This window comes from Dipteris shenzhenensis, chromosome 22, assembly GCF_047967505.1.
Source record: "Dipteris shenzhenensis isolate YYH24624 ecotype China chromosome 22, Dip_SZ_1.0, whole genome shotgun sequence".
In the NCBI taxonomy this organism is placed as follows: Eukaryota; Viridiplantae; Streptophyta; class Polypodiopsida; order Gleicheniales; family Dipteridaceae; genus Dipteris; species Dipteris shenzhenensis.
This window is the reverse complement of record NC_141617.1, coordinates 935,728-943,939: the sequence shown is the minus strand read 5'-3', so window position 1 is coordinate 943,939 and position 8,212 is coordinate 935,728. Positions and strand designations below refer to the sequence as shown.

General features: G+C 43.3%; 1 pseudogene; it reads left to right on the top strand.

The window, feature by feature from the left end:
* The first annotated feature begins 545 nt into the window (after positions 1-545).
* LOC147887593 (pentatricopeptide repeat-containing protein At3g09040, mitochondrial-like) overlaps positions 546-8,212 on the top strand; it is a 36,016-nt pseudogene continuing 28,349 nt past the window's right edge.

Sequence of the window (8,212 nt, the reverse complement as noted above, 5' to 3'; positions counted from 1 at the left end):
TAATGAGTCACTTTGAAATTGTATTTTGAAAAAGAACCAGTGTAATGAGTCAGTTTGAAATTGTATTTTGAAATAGCACTTGTGCATAGCAAATGTATTTCCTTCAGACTTTGAGGAGTGGAAACTAGTCGAGTGCTTCTTAGGTAAGTTTACTGCCATTCATGAGGATTTAGGAAGGCAAATGCATGCTAGAGAGAAGTCCTCTGCTTTGAAAATATCTATTGATATAATGCCAAGTACATTACTCCAAGGACGATATCAGGCTATGGCCATCTTCAATGCATTGCAACACCACAACTTGAAGACATGGATTGCAGCATGGTGGACACAAGAATCGGCTTAGTGAAAGACAACATTGTGGGTTCGAATCCCACCCTCCTAAAGAATGTGCACTCTTCTTAGACTTAACTTAAAATAAATTAATTAACCCAAATAAATCAATCAATTAAATTAATTAATTAACCCAAATAAATCAATTAATCCATGGATAAACATAGGTTAATTAACCTCTATGGTCCAAAACGAACGAGTACGTCCCGGTAAAAGTTCCACATCATACTTTGCCACTCAGCCTCCCACTTCCTCCGCCTTTGAGCGTCATCCTGTACCATAGAAGCGGAGACGCATCGAATATTGAGTGCTTATGGAAGGACTACTTCACCGATCCCTCCCAGTCGTTTGACAATCGAAACAACGAAGTACGTATACGACGAACCGAAAATCAATCTTTTTTAGCACACGCAAAAGGCCCAGATATTCAAGGAGTCGCTATGAATGGACGGCTGCTACAATCCAAACTGGTTTAACGGCACGCTCCAGAAAATGGAGTCTGCAAACATCGCCGTGTACAGCGTCATGGCACAACTGCCACAGCTTAGCTTAGAGGAGGCACTCGCTTCTTTGGAATGCATGCCCTATCCGCCTTCGGTTGAAAACTTGACATGCATCTTGCGCAAGTGCATAAAACACAAAAATTCAGCATATGCCCGGCGCTTGCATGCCTACCTGCGCAAAAATGGGCTGGAAGCTCATAAGTCACTCGGGAACTACATCGTTCCAATGTTAGTGGAAGTTGGAAGCCTGTGTGCTGCCCAGCAGGTTTTTGATAGCTTGGTTGATCGGAATGACTTTTCCTGGACTGCTCTAATCACAGGTTATATTGAAAATGGGGAGTTACAGCATGCCTTCCTACTGCACAAAAAAATGCAGGACGATTGTGTACATCCCAGTGGGTATACGTTCGTGGCCTTACTAAAGGCTTGTGCCAGGCTGAAAGATAAAGAAAGAGGTCGAGAAATACATGCTGAGATTACGAGAATGGGATTGTTGGAAAAAAATCCTTTTGTTGGTTGCACCTTGGTTGATATGTATGCCAAGTGTGGCCTGCTTGCAAAAGCACAGGAAGTGTTCGACAAACTTCCAGTTCGAAATGCAGTCTCGTGGACTGCACTTATCGCAGGGTATGCTGAGCATGACCTTTGTCAGGACGCACTGAACTGTTTAAAAAAGATGCAATTGGAGGGCATCTCTGCTGATGCGGTAACATTTATTTGCAGCTTGAAAGCTTGTGGCAGCATAGGAGCCATAGACAAGGGCCAAGAAATACATGCTGAGATTGTGAGAAAGGGGTTGTTGGAAAGAGATCCTTTTGTTGGTAATACCTTGGTTGATATGTATGCCAAGTGTGGCCTGCTTGCAAAAGCACAGGAAGTGTTTGACAAACTTCCAGTTCGAAATGCAGTCTCGTGGAATGCACTTATCGCAGGGTATGCTGAACATGACCTTGGTCAGGACGCACTGAACTGTTTCGAACAGATGCAATTGGAGGGTGTCTCTCCTGATGCGGTCACATTTATTTGCAGCTTGAAAGCTTGTGGCAGCATAGGAGCCAAAGACAAGGGCCAAGAAATACATGCTGTGATTGCGAGAAAGGGGTTGTTGGAAAGATATCCTTTTGTTGGTAACACCTTGGTTGATATGTATGCCAAGTGTGGCTTGCTTGTAAAAGCACAGGAAGTGTTTGGCAAACTTCCAATTCGAAATACAGTCTCGTGGAATGCACTTATGGCAGGGTATGCCGAACATGACCTTGGTCATGATGCTCTGAACTGTTTTAAACAGATGCAATTGGAGGGCCTCTCTCCTGATGTGGTGACATTTATTTGTTGCTTGAAAGCTTGTGGCAGCATAGGAGCCATAGACAAGGGCCGAGAAATACATGCTGAGATTGCAGGAAAGGGGTTGTTGGAAATAGATCCTTTTGTTGGCAGCACCTTGGTTGATATGTATGCCAAGTGTGGCTTGCTTGCAAAAGCACAGGAAGTGTTTGACAAACTTCCAGTTCGAAATGCAGTCTCCTGGAATGCACTTATTGCAGGGTATGCTGAACATGACCTTGGTCAGGACGCACTGAACTGTTTCGTACAGATGCAATCGGAGGATGTCTCTCCTGATGCCGTCACATTTATGTACAGCTTGAAAGCTTGTGGCAGCATAGGAGCCATAGACAAGGGCCGAGAAATACATGCTGAGATCACAAGAAAGGGGTTGTTGGAAATAGATCCTTTTGTTGGTAGCACATTGGTTGATATGTATGCCAAGTGTGGCTTGCTTGCAAATGCACATGAAGTGTTCGACAAACTTCCAACTCGAGATGCAGTCTCCTGCAATGCACTTATTGCAGGGTATGCCCAGCTAGGAGAGAGTGAAAAGGCTTTTCTTATGCTTGACAGAATGAGAGCAGAAGACACAAAACCAAATGGGGCCACATTCCTTAGCATTCTTACTGTATGCAGTCACACAGGTCTAGTGGAGAAGGGCCAGATGTACTTTGATTCCATGAGCAAGGACTATGGCATCACTCCAACTATTGAGCACCACACTGGCATGGTTGATCTCCTTGGCCGTGCAGGGCAATTAGAGAAGGCAGTAGTGATGATAGAGATGATGCCGTTAAATCCTAATCTCAGGCTGTGGCATACTGTGTTGAGTGCTTGTTGGAAATGGGGGAATGTGGAGCTTGGAAGTTGGGCCTTTGAACATGCAATGGAATTGGATAAAAAGGATGCTGCAGCTTATGTCTTGATGTCTAACATCTATGCAGATGCTCACATGCAGAAGGACACTAAGCAGATTGAGTTAATGAGATTAAAAGAACAAGCATGGAAGAAATCAGGACACAGTTGGACTAATGTTGGCAGAATTGTGCATTCATTTTTGGTAGGGGATACAGGACATTACCAAAGCAATTATATATATGCAAAGCACGAGGATCTTTCTTTCAAATTAAGGAAAGAGGATATGTACCAGATTTGCATTGGGTCCCCATACTGTTGTAAAAAATCTTCGGATTTGCAGAGACCGTCATTCAGCTACAACACTTATATCCAAACTAGAGCAGCAAACTATTCTTGTCAGAGAAGCTAACGCTTTCATGTTTTCAAGAATGGAAAGTGTTCTTGTGGGGACTGTTTGTAATCCTAGTGTAGCTATGGTAGCGCTTATCCCTCTCACTTGAAATGTTAATGCTAGTATGACAGAAAGAGGCGGACTCAGACCAGGAGAATGGAAGGACAAAAGTGAGTTTGGATCATGTGTGAAGGTTGTGAGTTTCTAGAAATCCAGTCTCCTTACCTTTGAAGGTGCAAGAATGGAATGGAAAGACATAATGAAAATGCTAGAGCAAAGCAAAGATAACCAAAGTACTCACATGATGGAAAGCTTGATGTAGATGTTGACTCCTATGATTTGACACAAGGAAGTACAACACTCTTATAGAGTGCACACACAAACTAAAGTACCTAGTGTATATGGGATAATTCCCAATATGACACGTGGCACTCTCACACAAATACTAGTTCCTAGTACACACTAGAACACTCAACTTGACTTCATGTTCTAACACCCCCCCATGAAGGAAAGGTGAGTGATAGCATGCGTCCATAAAAAAATGTAGCTCCTTGATATTCCCAACAAATCCCCCCTCAAGGAAATGCCTCATACTGCAAGGATAAATCATAGGCTCATGGTCTCTCATGCCAGGGTCTCTGGTCAAGGATGAATCCACGGCTCTAGTCTCTCATGCAAGTTGGACATCCTTGGGTAGGTACATAATATGGGATATACCAGGATAAACACACAAAACATAATAGATACCTCTAAGAGGTCAAACAGATTAAGACAAGATACCTTTGCATACTCATAGCGGTTGCAACAGGTTTACAAAATCCTTTTTGGAAACATGATCCAGGCAAGGAACCCTAGAAACAAAAATCTTTATCATCTACCATACATGCTTTTTCATCACTTGTGTCCTCCACCATATTTGCTGAATTTTTCTTTGAGAAACAGTTACTTTCAGAGTGGCCATTCTTGCTACAAATCCCACATGGCTTGATGCGAAAGCAATCTTTCTCATCATGATTGTTTTTGCCACAATGTTTACAAGCTTTAAAATTCATCCTTTTGAACTTGGTTGCCAAAGCTAGTTCTCCCTCATCCTTCTGTTTCTCTTTCTTCCTTTCCTCTTCCTGCAATGCACTTATGATTCCTTCAAATGAAGGATTAGGACCATATTTCAGCGTGGTTACCAGGTTGTCGTATTCTTTTGGCATGCTTTTGAGAAGCACTGCCATAGAATCATCTTCTGTCACCGGTGAATCAACCGAAGCCAACTGGTTCATGAGACTTCTCATTTTGTTGATGTGAGCATCAAGAGGTGCTCCAGATGTCAGCTCTAACTCAAAGAACTCAATCTTGAGTGACAGCTTAGAATGCTTGCTACTTGCACCAAATAAGTGGTCAAGCACAGCCCAAGCTTCAGCAGGATCTTCAAGATTGGCAATGTGATGCTAATAATTGTCTCCAAGACCCAATGCAATGATTGCGAATGCTTGCTCGAGACGTTGAGGTTCCTTTTCCCTCTCTTTTGATGAAGAAGTTCCCTTGACCAGATTCCATAGATTGTACTTCATCAAGTGGAACTTGATCTTCATTTGCCAGGTGTGGAATCCTTGGCCATTGAACTTGTCAATGGCAACGTGAGTATTCATGGGAAGATGCAGGAGAATGGGGCGCACTTTTACTCAGAATTCAGCAACAGTTGGTGTGCTGAATTGGAAACAAATGACGGGGCAGAACTGCAGCAACAAATGATGGCGATGAAGAATGAAGTAACCGCTAGACAGTTGCTGAAGGATGGGACAGAACTTGGCGCAGATTTTGAGCAGCATCAGGGACAAATAGGAGCGACATGATGTAGAGGCCGGCAGCAGCAGGGTAGTGGCAGCTTGATGTAGAGGCGGGCAGCAGCAAGAGAATGGCGAGGTAAGTGAGAAGAGGTGGCGGGCAGCAGCAAGAGAATGGCGAGGTAAGTGAGAAGAGGTGGCGGGCAGCAAACACGAGGGGAGCGGCCAGATTTGGAGGAGAAGATGGCAAATGAAGAGGGAAATCGTGGGCAGCTACATGTTAATGAAGACCACAGGGAAGCTCCAGCTCCACATGAAGGGGTACGGGAAGGGAAGCCTTCCAAGGAGAGAGAGAGAGAGAGAAGCTTCTCTTTCTGGCCTCTCTCAACTCAATTCCTTGGAAGGCAAGGAGGAAGGGGACCTGGCTCTGATACCACATTAAGGTGCAAGAATGGAATGGAAAGACATAATGAAAATGCTAGAGCAAAGCAAAGATAACCAAAGTACTCACATGATGGAAAGCTTGATGTAGATGTTGACTCCTATGATTTGACACAAGGAAGTACAACACTCTTATAGAGTGCACACACAAACTAAAGTACCTAGTGTATATGGGATAATTCCCAATATGACACGTGGCACTCTCACACAAATACTAGTTCCTAGTACACACTAGAACACTCAACTTGACTTCATGTTCTAACAACCTTAACAGGTGTTTGGTTTCTGCAAGTACAGTTTGTGACTTGCTTAAGGTTTTGTTAACTGTGGCATTTGCATTTTGTCTTATTACAGATTTGTCCCCACTATATTTAATTGGACAAAACTTCTGTGAGCTAGTTCTAGTATTTAAAGTCTTCTATGAGCTAGCTCTAGTATTTCAGTTTTGAAGTTTCATACTAGGCTATTTTACCTTGTATCTTCTTTTGCTGAAAAGGTGTTATATCTATCTACGAGGTAAGTATCTCTGATAAGACTTTTTATGACATGATAATATGATGGAGACTTTAAGAGTTGAACGTTGCCGTATTCCTATGATGAATTTATGCAACCAGGTACTTTAGGTACTCCAAGTCTTACTAAGACATTTCCAGAGTATGAGATTTGCAGAAATATTACAATGGTATGGTTATTCAAACTAACTCTAGTTAGGTGAATCTAGTTATGCCAGTTTAGAGTTTCATATATAACCCATAACTCCATATTTTCATTTGTTGAATGAAGTTTTGCTCCTTCAGTGTGTATGAGCTTATCCCCTCCGTCTCCCGTTTGGTCAACTTCCAATAGGCCTAAAGTTGAATAAGTATGACACAACTGAATAATTTGATGGTCTGCTTTATAGATAGTAATGGGTAACCTCATTTATTTGTACTCTATTAGGATTGACATTGCCAGGTTGCTCCGTCAGTTTAGGCATTGTTCCACAATCACACATTGAATGCAACTGAAAGGGTTCTTAGACATGTACATGGTACTGTAACTTTTGGTTTTGCATTATGCTTGAGATTGGGACATTGACCATGGATATACTAAATATGATTGGTCAAGGACATTGATATTGTTTCTCATGGAATTCAGCTTGCATTTCATGGCCAACACCAGAGTTTCCAGCAGGTGTTTTCCCATGAGAGGATGCACCACTCCAAGAGGGTAGGTTGAGCAACCTAGAGGGAGGGATGGGGAGGGAAAAAGGGGGATGGAGAGAGCGATAGATGAGGGAGGGAAGTAGGAAAGAGGGAAGAGAGAAGGGGAGAGTTGGAGATGGTGGAGGTCGAGAGGAGTGGCAGAGGAGGGAGACTCAAGACGACGGAGGAGAGGGTAGTAGGGGAGGGGGGAGGCTGAGGGCACAGCCGGGAGGGACAAAGTAGGGAGGTTGGGGGTGCGAGCATAGGGGGCGTACTAACTTAGGTTAATCAACTAAATTGTTTGTGAGATGGAACTAATAAATAGGATTTTATTTTCGTAGAGCCAGTATGTATTTTATACCAATAGGGGCACCTAACGTTCCCAAAATTAAAATACCATTAATAAGTGGATGGGTGGCACACTTAATGTAAGGTAAGAGGGACAAAATGAAGCGAATTAATGCGATGTCACTGGAAGCTTCTAACTACCTTTGCAAGCTCTATATTAATGCTTCTCGGTGGTACTGTTGATGTGCATGTGAGTAGAGAAGGCTGAGCGGGGGGTGAGGGGACGGAGCGACGCAGAAGGGGCATGGAGGAGTTGAGTGAAGGGGGAAGGGGAGGGAAAGAAAGAGGAGAGGAGGCGGAAGCCTGTGGATGGGGGAAGGTAGGAAGCCAGCTGTTGCGGATGGTGGAGAGGACGGGCAGCGGATGGTGAGGCGAATGCTAGCTGCTGCAGAGGTGGAGAAGACTGGCAGCGGATGGAGAGGCGGATGCTAGCTCAGGAGAGAGGATGTGGAGCTAGCTAAGGAGAGATGTCGCAGAAGGCAGTGGAAGGGAGAGGCGGCAGGTAGGAGCGCGAGGAGCGAGAAGTAGATTGATAAATTGAGGACTATTACATTAGTTTTCACACTCGTGAAGATTTAGGATTAGCGAATGACGGGTGCATTTCATCACACAGCAACACCTCCATGGCTACAGCATAGAGATATGGAATGCAAATACATACAATTTTTGTGTAAAATTAACTTAAATTTCCAATTGATTCAATGTGAAAACGCTCTCTGGTTTGGTAGTTAAGAAATTTTGCATCTGGAGGAGCCATTAGTAGGCTTGCTTATTGTAGGATTCTATGGGCCTCGGAGTAGCCTTAAAAATACACCTTGATCAAATTGGGTAGACTTTGGTGGCCAAGCTAGGGCTCTTAGACCTCAAAAACAATGATAGTGGTGGTAAAGAAACATAAGAAAGACTCAATGCAAAATATTTGTGCAAAAAACCTCACACCTTAAAGAAAGAAAAACAACCATTCTATGCCCAAGGCATGTTATATTGCTTGTTCATTTACGAAAAGGCTAGAGATATAAACTTGGAAGATATTTTATCCAAGTGACATATTTT